Source organism: Schistocerca cancellata, chromosome 4 (assembly GCF_023864275.1).
Source record: "Schistocerca cancellata isolate TAMUIC-IGC-003103 chromosome 4, iqSchCanc2.1, whole genome shotgun sequence".
Classification (NCBI taxonomy): domain Eukaryota; kingdom Metazoa; phylum Arthropoda; class Insecta; order Orthoptera; family Acrididae; genus Schistocerca; species Schistocerca cancellata.
Window position 1 is genome coordinate 366,869,031 of NC_064629.1, and position 13,000 is coordinate 366,882,030.

Genomic DNA, 13,000 nt, shown 5'->3' on the forward strand with positions numbered 1-13,000 from the left:
TCAGCTGAGTCCAGGCCACGACACACACGTGTCCTCCTTTGCTGACGCCTGTGCTCAGTGTGTGGAATGCGACTCCATTGCTCAAGTCATGTGACAAACACCTGGCGTCAGTGGTGCACGAAGGTGATCGGCAGTCTTGCTGTGGTGTATGACTACGTGCGGGTAGTTGTTGGTGCTCAGCGCGAAGGCGCGTCCACTGCGGTGATGGAAGACGGCTGCTGCCCATGGGGTACAATCAGTTGCCCCCTGGGCAGAATTTCAGCTACTGTCGGAGTGCGCCCGGATGGCCTACGGCGCTGTGGCACTAGGTCCGGGGTGTGGACTTACTGCTGGAAGCTGCTAATGCAATGGAGATCCGAATTTGAGATTGCTACTGGCGGCTCCATGTCTCTCGGCGCCTGACGTAGACCCCATTTCCTGGTAGATAACTGAGGTGTGAATGAAACTGTTACAAAAATAATGGCTACTTATACAAGATAACAGTGTAACTGTTATGCCAAGGCGCTTCTTCTAGTCACGTTCCCAGTAAATCCACCGCAACCTGCTGAAGGGGAAATCTTCTTGCCCGTGCTGTTCGTTACCGCTGTACTGGCAGGTTTCAGCGAGCGAGCCTGGCCCGTCTAACACTAATTCTACGGCTCGGTTGCTATAACCGAAATGACAACATCCTGTGCTCTCCGGCTACTAGTACCTGCTGCAATACTGCTCCACATATTCTCATAGATTTGCCCATAACATGGTAGCGGCACTTCATAAGTTTAAATTCTATTTGTGTGGAACTAGACGGTGGATTTTGAATTATTTCTATACAGTTAGTGTGATTTGAGGCTTCACAATTGGATATATTAAAACATTTTACTTCATGTACCGTCTTGCTTTCATGACCTAAACGTTGAGTGTCTGAAACTTTATTGTTGATTTAGTGTGCTTGGAGCTTCAGGTGATCAGACTCTAATGTTTTATTTTGTTTTTTGAGTACTTTAGATGAAGAAAGGATGTACATGCGTTCAAGCTTTTACATGCTTACTTGCTGTCCTTGTGTTGACTTAGTTGAGTCAATCAGAAAAAAATGTTGTGTTTTTGAAAAACTGTGTGGAGATTATGTGCAATTCCTTAATAATTTATTTTTCTGGCTTTTGCGAATGATGTGATATACTACAGGTGTAGTACATATCGGTGAAATGATTTAGTAGAAACTGGGAATTATCTTCAGTATAATAAATAGTCCCATACTCAGGGAATGAGTACAGCTGCAGAAATCCTGCTTTGCCGCTCATGGGACGGTCCCAGTGAGGTGGTTTGCGGTTGCCTTCCTCTGACCTATTATGTTGATGACAGTGGTGAGAGCTTATACAATTTTGTCATGGATGAAGGGAAGGGATGAAACCCGGTGCCAGCAGATAGCCTACTTCTATCGTAAAGCACGAACGGGGGCCGGCCAGCTTAATATCCCCATCCGACAGACAGGTAACCATCAGCAATATCACATACCCTCACTTCATAAGACACTGTGGAGAGATTTAGAATTGAATACGGACATTGGTGCAAAGACTGGTGATCGTAAACTTTTCGCCGCCATTTCTCCTTCCCTTGTCGGCCAACTACTGGCAGTGAAAATTTCATACTCCATCAGGATTCGAATTGGTTTACCTCCGAGTCGAACGCCACCTCACAGGTTTGTGTGTTAGTTACCTTGGCTACACAGGCGGCTCATCTTCGATATTCTGCAGTGAAAAACTTTGTACCTGACATGCTGGTATGTTAGTGTCAGTTGTTAGCGCGTTTCTGAGCAATCAGGCCATGGTAATAGTGAAGTAATGATAAGATAAGCTTTATGTTTATTTTTCATGCTTTTGTCTGTTGGATTACTCAAATTTAGCAGGTTTCGAGTATTTTCGCCTTAGAGTGAGCACAGGTTGGTGGTGTTGGCTTTCATGGGAGAGTAAATACAGACTGAAAGCTATACGTATTTTACGATGAAGTCAGTTTGCAAGTTTAGTGAGGTTTTACTGTGGATGTGAATGATTTTGTGCAGCTTGAATGATAATAAGGTTGAGTAATCTGGTGAATTTATTAAGAATTTGCAGTGTTAATGTTGTGTGAACACTGACTGACTGTAATTCTGTAAGGCAGATGATTCTTTGGAGATTCTATGAGAAGTTGAGGGATATTTGCTAAAAGTGTGGAGTGTGTGCCAATTGGATTTTGTGTTGGATTGGTTTTTTTACCCTTTTGGCCTGTAGTTTATGTAACTGAAGTTATAGATGAGATATGTAGATAGGAATCTGTGGGAATATTGATGGTGTCTCTATGACGTTTCTTTATCCACTTGAGATTATGAGATATTTCAGGGTAACTAATGTACTTTATAATGTGGTATGTATATCTGAGAATTTTATTATCGATTAATTGTAATTTTGTCTATGTTATTGATTATTCCTGTGATTATGCAGTCTATCTGCTACCAACAGGTGGCTTGACTCTATTGGATAAAGTTTATTTCTTTTGTTTTTCGGGCTTACTGCAGCAAGTTTCTCTGTGACAGTGGATTGGTAGAAGACCTGTACTGATATCTCCAAGAGTGGAGTGTACAATAATTTTTGCATGTTTCTTAGATTCTGAAGACATTGTGATTGATCGTTTTGATGATTTTTCCTGACTGACTAACATTTTGACGAGAGTGTTGGATTCAGAAAACATTTTGTGACCTTATAAAACATGACGTGTTCTTGGGTTTTCACTGTTCAGTTTTTGAGTACTCTTTTTCATCAGTACTGACTATACGCAGTTTGTGGTTAATACATGATACCTCAGGAGGAATGGTCAGTATTCTGGGATATGACAGGAACGATCATTTGAAGTACAAAACTTCATATGGACACATTATACCCTGTACTGAACGTTTTCCGAGACAGAATACATTTAACGTACATTGCTATTTATTGTCTGCAATATTCAATACATTGATAGGCTTGCACATGTGCAACTGTTAGTAAAAATTACTAAAAGTGCTTTGCAAAGTAACAATCGAAAAATTCGTCTTTATAACACATTCACCTCTAAGCATTATCGTACACATCACATTGCAGCTGTTGTACAATTCACAATAAATATTCGAATATCCTACCGTCAGCTTCAATGCATTTGTACACTCTTGGAAGACCGTGTTTGTTGCTTGTCTCAGTGCCTCTGCACGTTCCCTAAGCGGGTCACCTGGGTCCATGATACGACCAAGCAGTTCATCTTGCATATTCACCTTTCATCTGTACACCTCAGACTTCATCCATTCCTACAAACAAAAATCTGATGGCGTAGGTACGTAGATATGTAGGTCGGGCTAGAATAAAACATCAAAGAGGTTGTGTGAGTATGACACATACTTTCGCACTAGTACCCAAAAACAAATGTACGTTAAATATGTTGTAGTTCGTAATCAATCAGAATAGGGCATATGTCCATATTAAATGTTTTGCATCAGATGAGCTTCCCTGTCACATCCATGGATATCGACCATTCCTCCTGGAACACCCTGTATAGGTGCTTTGGTGAAGTATTTTTCTATTCACTTGTAAACCTTTGGAAATCTTTGTTCCTGAAGACTTGTCTTAAACCATTTATGATCTTTTATGTAGACTGCTGTGTTGTGAGGACCAATATTTATTACTTTTATTTAATGTTTCCGCTATTGTGGTGCTATACAGAGAGACTGGGAGCACATTATTTCTCCGTTGTCTGTTATCTGAGTCATAATTGTTACATTTGTGTGTTGTGTAATGAGGCAGTCAGCTGGTCATCGGTCCCATCGGATTAGGGAAGGATGGGGAAGGACGTCGGCCGTGCCCTTTCAAAGGAACCATCCTGGAATTTGCCTGAAGCGATTTAAGGAACTCACGGAAAACCTAAATCAGGATGGCCGGAAGTGTGCTTGAACCGTTGTCTTCCCGAATGCAAGTCCAGTGTGCTAACCACTGCGGTAGTTATTATCACTTATCACAAAAAGTACAGAAGTATTGAAAATCAGAGGGACACTGGTACTAGTAAAATAGAGGGGAGTATAAATCGAAATCAAAAATCTATGTCTGTGTCACAGTCAAATACATGTGACACTATGTTCCTATCATTGAATCAGCATAGTGAAAACAATATGTCTGGATTATTTATAGTAAATAAACAGCATGATATCTGTGTCAATGTGATTGAAGAGGAACAAGGTAAACAGGGTAGAGAACATGTCAGGAACATCCCTGAAGGTGAATCAGAATTAAGTAAGGAAGCTATGAATAAAATATTAGAGAAGAAAGTTGAGTTCACCATTACTGCTCATCCGTTTGAAAACAATGAAAGTTATTTTGTGGCATCCGTAGCAACAAGGAGTAAAGTTCCGAAAGAGGCCACACACTTTCCGTAACCTAAAATGTGTTTATTTTTGTCGCGAGATGGGTGTGAAGCAGTGTCTGGTATTTGTTGTGGTGGTACCAAGAGGAAGGGTGTGCTAACTAATGTACTTGGGAGTTAGTGAGTTTAGGCTGAAACATATTCAACATTTAGTGCCTCATATTTCAGTTTATATGGTACTACAATTAAGTTATTTGAAACGCAATTGGTTGAAACTTAGATATAAATTTCATGTTTTGTTAAGTGAGGAAGAGCAGTCTTCAGTGTGAGAAAGTGCAGATGCTGCCGTATTTTCTAATATTGTGTACAGTGCGGAACAGTAAGTGTTTTGTTTGTGAATTAGTTGGTATTTTCTTGTGTAAGCACGCTGCTTCATTGTGTGGTCTTTGATACAATTGTTATTATGTTAGGATTTTATGTGTTTAAGCAGAATTTGACATGTGATTTTCTCTGTGTATGAATAGCGAACATAATATGAGGAATATGTGCAGTGCTTTCTTTTTGCATACTATTATTGATGAGGAATGTGTATAATACTATTCCACGTGGCAGATTAGATGGTAACAGACGGCATGTGTGTGATACCCTTATGCTTCTGTACATTTTCTTAAATTTGTTTTATTTATTGGTGAGGTAATTTTCTATGTGGTGTGTGCAATTTCCTTTTTGTGTGTTATGTAATGGCCCTTGCTCTTTCCCTCTCTTTCTCTCTCTTTCTTTTTCTCTCTCTCCTTAGTGAGCATTTAAGATATCCAAAGTAGTATGAACTAGTATTCTCACTGGGAATCAAATTTAAGAACTTCTCTTCATTTAATATCGTCCAGTTACAATAACAACTGTAACAACCGCACTTCTGTTTTTTAACTTTTTGCAATTGCCGTGACAATAGCTTCTCAAGACTACAAAGGCTGTGTAATTGACTGAACTTGTTGATTACTTTACTTTAATTACATAAATGGTCGCCTTAAAAGTTTGTTTTAATGAAATCATTTGACTTAAGAAAAATGTGCTTGTAATCACTTCAGGTTTAACACAGTAACACTCTTGCTCTTCACTGAAACAGTTGCATTGTATCTAAACCATGATCCAAACGTACATTATGGGCAATCAGTTCGTGAAGACACAATGACAGATTGAACTATGGCTGTCAGTAAACAGCACTACTTTCGACCTCTAACATCAGCACAGTTTGTGGCAGCACAATACACACAGCTAAGACAGAAGCTAGTGCTTATCATTAGAAAAGCCAATAGAACGTTTTGTAATTTTGAAATGCTGTTAAATCTTTGAATTAAGAAACATTTAGCCACACATCATTTGAATATTGGTCTTATGCATTAAATTTGAGAAAGCAGAATCATTGTTTTTAATGGCAAATCTAAGAATGTGGAAGCTTTGGAAACAAGTTCCTGTTTGAACTTGGTAAGGTAGTAAACAGGTGACTGCAAAAATGGTTAAGCTATGTGAATTTAGCAAGAAAATCTAAAACCACTCTGTTATTAGCGATGACAGTACTTACGTGAAATGCAAAATGTATATCTATATTAACTGAAAATAAAATAAAAAAACATTTCATTTGTTTCTAACTGTAAAACTGTGTTCACTTCACTACTCTACTCTTAATGTTGACTTTGGGACAGAGGATCAACAAAAAATGGCTCTACCCACTATGGGACTTAACATCTGAGGCCATCAGTCCCCTAGAACTTAGAACTACTTAAACCTAACTAACCTAAGGACATCACACACATCCATGCCCGAGGCAGGATTCGAACCTGCGACCGTAGCGGTCGCGCGGTTCCAGACTGAAGCGCCTAGAACCGCTCGGCCACAACGGCCGACCACTTAATTGTTTAATTGCATGGTTTTTAAATGATAACAAACTACCACATTTACTGTAAACATGAAAGTGTGTGGACTTAAACACAATATATTTTGACTGAACTTTAATCAAATACAATTGACTTCACATACAATCAACATAGTTCTCAATCGTGCTAACACAGAATCTTTCTGCTTCAGCAATTTTAAGCAAGCTCATTAAGGCACTACAGAACTTAAGGTTTTTCAACGTTCAGATTTGTCCTGATGATACATTAAAAGACAGTCTCTTTAATGGTGCACACTTGCTTTGGTACTGTGCAGCAGCATTTGTAATCAAATCGTTAATGAAGCAAATATTCAAAGTATATTACATATATTCGCACATAGATACAGAGAGCATGATGGGTTTAACAGACTAGTCTTTAACTCATAAAGCTGACAGAATTCGTGATTCTCTGTATAATACGCAAAATTAATTACAACTCGAATCTGCAGCCTGTTGCATAAATACATTCATACAATGATTAAACCTTGCCTTTGATAAACGAACATGACGAAGTTTGTGCTCATTTTGAAGGAGATCATAAATATCGTCCCATGTTGTACGAACCACGTAATAGGTGCACTTTCTTCTTCTCTGGATATGACGTAACATGCGATCATTATTCCACCAGTTGTACGTTACATAGCGTCGACTTGAGACTCACAGCACCAAATAGCCATACCCTTATATTATACAGCACACAAGAGTGTTTATTCCTCAACCGCACTCTTAGGACTAACTGTTCCCTACTACTGTGCTTTCTAACATAAACTCTTAGTACAGAGCGCTGTTCATTCTTCCACCGTATGGGTACAACTGAGTACTCATTACTACTGCTGATTGCTAACTTAATTTTTGGCACACGCTCTAACATGCTGCGCCAATCCACATGATCGGTGATTCCCTGTTTTATTGGTTCAAAAAATGGTTCAAATGGCTCTGAGCACTATGGGACTTAACATCTGAGGTCACCAGTCCCCTAGAACTTAGAACTACTTAAACCTAACTAACCTAAGGACACCACACACATCCATGCCTGAGGCAGGATTCTAACCCGCGATCGTAGCATTCGCGCGGTTCGAGACTGAAGCGCCTAGAACCGCTCAGCCATACCGGCCGACCCTGTTTTATTTATAAAAAGTGACGTCAGGACAGTAACTACGGTGGCAGCTTGAATTAACAACTGTACACATTAGGTGTGCATTCAACAAGGCCGTTGTGAGAAGGTAGTGTTAAGTAGTGGACGCGAGACCGTAGTTTTCAAAGATGTTATACCACAACTACATAATGGACAGCGTCTCTAGATCAAGTGTTAAAGCATTCTCCAGAATGTTTTGAAAAAGAGAAAAGTGTGTGCAAAGTTTGTCCCACACACTTTGATTCCCGAACAAAAACAACGATGCGTGGGCGCCTGCCGCGACTAAATTATTTTCTGGAAAAAGTAAACACGAATGACGAGACTTGTTGTTATCAAGACGAACCTCCAACAAAACAACAAAGTGCAGGAATTCACATGAAGGGTCAACTCTTTGACAACACAACCGATATTGACGACAATTTGACGTGTGAGTTGAACAACATTCTGAAAAAGGACTTTTTTAACAGTTTCACATCGCCGTGCGCACGTTCTGTGCCATGTGCCCACATGAGGGGAAGTTATGTAGAACACCTGAACCATTAAAACCACCATCTTAACGTTTCTCTATTTCTTGTTAATTCAGTCTCGAAACTTCTTGGACTACCCTAAATATGGCTCAGTTGATGTACCCGCAGTGTGCCTAATTTCGTGAAGAGAGCTGTAGAAAATTAGGACTGTGGATCCAGTGTAAAATGGGGCTGCCTGTGCGTGGTTTCAAAATGGTTCTGAGCGCTATGGGACTTAACATCTTAGGTCATCAGTCCCCTAGAACTTAGAACTACTTAAACCTAACTAACCTAAGGACATCACACAACACCCAGCCATCACGAGGCAGAGAAAATCCCTGACCCACCGGGAATCGAACCCGGGAACCCGGGCGTGGGAAGCGAGAACGCTACCGCACGACCACGAGATGCGGGCTGTGCCTGGTTTCCCGTGGGCACATACTGCAGGTAGCCGATAGGGAACAGTACTGCTTTTTTCATCGCTCGTTGGCTTTAGTTGGATAATTTTTTTGGACCTAGCTTCTGAGAAAAGAGCAATATTAGTTACATCTATATCTACATACATAAATACTCCGCAAGCCACCACAAGGTGCATGGCGGAGAGTACCTTGTGTTACAACAAGAATATTCTGTTTCCTCTACCGCTCGCAAATTGAGCGAGGAAAATGTGACTGTCTATATGCCTCCGAACGAGCAGTAGTTTCTCTTATCTTGTCTTCGGGATCCTTATGCGAAGTGAACCTTGTCGGCGGTAGAATCGCCTCAAACACCGGTTGTCGACAGTGTTTTGAGAAAAGAACATCGTTTCCCCCTTCAGGGATTTCCATCTGAGTTAATTGGTAACTCCATAGTTAATGATTGACGAATGGTTAAGTATCGACCGATTAGAGACACGTACACTACAAGAGATGAAGCCCTCCGAAGTACGAAAAATGATTAAATAAAAATAAATCCTTAATGTATTACATTTTAAAATAGGTCCAAAAGTATAAAATATTTTCTCCTACCCCAATACAGATTCCTAACCTCAAACAGGTAGTCCTGAAAATGTTTTATTATGAATTTTTAATAGCTAAGATTCAAAGCGAAAAACGTTGGGCACATGCAACAGATAATAGTAAGGAAGTGAACTATTCATGCATCAATTAGTAGCCGGCCGTAGTGGCCGTGAGGTTCTAGGCGCTACAGTCTGGAGCCGAGCGACCGCTACGGTCGCAGGTCAGAATCCTGCCTGGGGCATGGATGTGTGTGATGTTATTAGGTTAGTTAGGTTTAATTAGTTCTAAGTTCTAGGCAACTGATGATCTCATAAGTTAAGTCGCATAGTGCTCAGAGCCATTTGATTTGAAATCAATTAGGAAATAGCGCACTATTAACGTGAAGTATTCATTCATCAGTCATGTATGGCAGAAGCCCAACGTTTTTTGTTTTAAAATCTTACAAGTATTTTCATAGCTATCACACATTCACAACCAAAAATTTTCAGGAGTATCTGCATGAGATTAGGAATCTGTATGGGACTAGAAGCAATTATTATTTTATACTTCTCAGACCGATTTAAGAACGTGGTATGTTAAAAGTTTATTTTTATTTAAATAATTATTTTCTGCTTTTTAGCCTTGTGTGTGTGAAATTTTTTCAATTGAATTCAAACATTCTGATGAGGTTACAATAGAAACATGTGGCAAATTTAAGGTTTATTTCAGTTTCTCTTTTCTCTCTTGTTTCCTTCTACGTACATCTCGTGCAAAGAACGCGAAGGCAAAGTTACGGAGATCAGAGCTCACACAGAGGTTTACCCGCCTTCCAACGAACAGTTTGCAATCGAAACAGGGAAAGAGGGAAATCGCAGTGGCACACAAAGTACCCTCCACCACACACCAGACAAGTGAGTTAATGTTGCACTGTGGCACTGTCATACAGTTTGGAGTTGTGTCGAAATTTTCAAGCATCTACCTCATCAGGAAACGACAGTGGTAAACAAAGTACTGGGTAGCTCAGTTGGTAGAGCACTTGCCTGCAAAAGACAAAGGTCCCGAGTTCGAGTCTCGGTCTGGCACACAGTTTTAATCTACCAGGAAGATTCATACAGCGCACACTCCGCTGCAGAGTGAAAATCTCATTCTGGAAACATCCCCCAGGCTGTGGCTAAGCCATGTCTCTGCAATATCCTTTCTTTCAGGAGTGCTAATTCTGTGAGGTTCACAGAAGAGCTTCTGTGAAGTCTGGTAGGTAGGAGACGAGATACTGGCAGAATTGAAGGTGTGAGGAGGAGTTGTTAGTCGTGCTCAGGTAGCTCAGTCGGTAGAGCACTTACCCGCGAAAGGCGAAGGTCCCGAGTTCGAGTCTCGGTCCAGCACACAGTTTTAATCTGCCAGGAAGTTTCAAAGTACCCTTTGTCAGATGCCAAGCGAGAAAGCTAGTTAATATTGCATAGCGTTCCAGTTATGGGCTATGTTTAAAATTTCCAGTCCCTATCTCATTTGGAAGTTAGCTTAATATCAATTACAGAATTTGTACCGAATAGACACACAAATGAGAAAGCGATATCCGTCTTCTCTCCCGCCTCTCGCTCCTCATCGGTGCCCGCCCGCTCACATACCACGTGGAATGCATTCTAACACTACCCGCACGACACGCTGGTCCCACAGGACGGCCTAGATGTCGGGCGTTACCGACCTCGTTCACCCCCAACCGTACCGAACAGACCGAGAAGAGGGCGAGTTAATACTACATCGTCAACCATTTCTGAGGTATTTTTGGCCGGCCGAAGTGGCCGTGCGGTTAAAGGCGCTGCAGCCTGGAAGCGCAAGACCGCTACGGTCGCAGGTTCGAATCCTGCCTCGGGCATGGATGTTTGTGATGTCCTTAGGTTAGTTAGGTTTAACTAGTTCTAAGTTCTAGGGGACTAATGACCTCAGCAGTTGAGTCCCATAGTGCTCAGAGCCATTTTTCTGAGGTATTTTTAAAATTTCAAGTGTCTGGCTCGTAGGGAAGCTGGTTAAAAGCAACTGCAACACTTCTACTGAACAGACCTACTAAAAATGAGTTAAAAAATGGAAACGAGTTCGTGTTCACGTTGCCATTTGCCGAGTTGCTCGGGTTATTTTGTCGTGTCGCATCTGGCTTCCCTCGTTTGCGGGCTGTGTCGCGGAGACGGTAGCCACCAGCGGCAGTGGCCGGAGCACCGGAAGAGCAAATTGGAAGTCCGGCGGCAGTGCCAGGCTCGAGGGCGTCGCAGGCCATCGGGCGGCCAAATATAGCGGGCGCGGGCTTGTTGCTCGCTGACCTGGCTGCGGTGCGGCTGCGGCTGCGGCCACAAAGCCGGCGGCCGGAGGAACTGGCTCGAGTGGCAGTTAGAGCCCGGTAAGCGGCTGGAGATGCTGACTGACGATTGATCGGCGCTCCCCGCCGCAGCCTCCGCCGCTGTCGCCGGCGCCGCCAGTCAGCAGGCAGCGAGCGCGCGCTGCGGACGCCACCACCGCCGCCGCCGCCGCCGCAGCCGCCGAGCCGCACAGGTAACGGCCGCCGTGGGGCGCCACTGGTCCTACCCAGCCAGCGCTCGCTTCAGTTTACAGGCTTTGTAACGAAGATTCTTTAGACGCTGGGCCTTTCTGAAAGCAAAACACGCCTTTCTGAAAGCAAAACACCAGCTAAGCGTGTGTGACGCTCTTAAATGTCTCCGGCCTACACCCATTTGGACATGTCCGGGAGAGGTCAGTAAATTAGCGACTACGTATTTATTGGGATTTACGGTCAATTTCACCTAAACAGTTCGAGTCCAAAAATGCCACCACCAACTCCGATAAGTTTTACAGATGGTGCAGAGAGATGCAGCACAGATGGGAGGTGATGTCCACCCTCTCGTTTAGTGCGCACACAGGCGTCTTTTCGGGTTTCACCGATTTGCTTCGGCCTTTAACCGACGTCGTGGATAGTAATCTAGTAGAGAAGGTCAGATGATGGGTGCATTAAAGTGTTCGACATGACAAACGCCCTGGGATACAAATAAGCGTACTTCTGAAGCTGGCAAACATATCAGTACGATTTTTTTTCATCCAGAGTAGCTCACGCCATTACTCCTCAGCGTTTTCTCCCGTACTGTCTGCTTATTCACCAGTAATGACACAATATCTTAAATCGTGGGTATCTCTTATTTACGCCCGTGCTCAAAATTCACATTGACGGCTAGGTCATTAGAAGCGATACTTTTCTCTGAGAGAAGAAGAAGACACTGTAAACCGGCCTTGGGTATCCATAAGGACATATCAAGACAATCGCCTGGGTCAAGTTAACAAGCCCATGGTCTTCAAACAGAATGCTCTGAACAGGTTTCTAGTCCCCATCCTACCCTTTATAACTGCAGAATTACAACCTTTTTCAGTAGGAGCAAATAGAGATAACGGAGCTGAGTTCACAAAGCAACGAGCCACGAGCTGTTCCTTTACCTTATTGTTGCATCCGCCCAGTCACTGGCGAGGAAGTAACAACCTGCGTTTCACAAAACGAAGTTAAAATTGGACAGCGTTCTGTTTCAGTTCGCTGCCGAAGAGTACATGTTTCTGATGCAATCATAATTTCCGCGACTTGAGTGGTCTTCTGCAGATAATTTTGAAACTCGTGACAAAATAGGCTTTGAGACATTATTTACTTATGTGCAATAACTGCATACACACAGACTTCCATATTGCAGCAAAACGTGAAATTTGTATTAAATTTTCAACAAAGAATTCTCCCCGTATGTTTGCCTTTTCGTCACTAGCAGATATTATTTCTCTACTATGAGAAATCAGTACAAATTACGTTGACTTCTTTGGAGACTCCATTCATTGCACGTAGAGGAGCAAATACCGCTCCCTCAGTGGTCTGACGAGGAATAATAGGTAGAAAGTAGAGTCCCTTCTGTGCAGAAGACAAGTATATGCCAACTATGAGAATCTTCCAGCCAAAATTGATTTTGCAGGATTCCTTTTTTTATTGCTATCAGTATTATTACTTTCACAAGGCCTATCAGAAGATCTGGCAGAGCGTTAGATAAACGATGTTGTTCTGTTAGCGTTTTCTCATAGTATTGTGGCAATCTAGGCTGAAAAA

At 42.1% G+C, this 13,000-nt stretch overlaps 1 protein-coding gene across 3 annotated transcripts in view; it reads left to right on the forward strand.

The window, feature by feature from the left end:
• The first annotated feature begins 11,365 nt into the window (after positions 1 to 11,365).
• LOC126184933 (glycine receptor subunit alpha-2) overlaps positions 11,366 to 13,000 on the forward strand; it is a 476,927-nt gene continuing 475,292 nt past the window's right edge. For all 3 annotated transcript variants that reach the window (XM_049927604.1, XM_049927607.1, XM_049927606.1), the window contains exon 1: positions 11,366 to 11,424. The gene's annotated coding sequence lies outside the window, so the exon portion shown is untranslated. The remainder of the gene's footprint in view (positions 11,425 to 13,000) is intronic.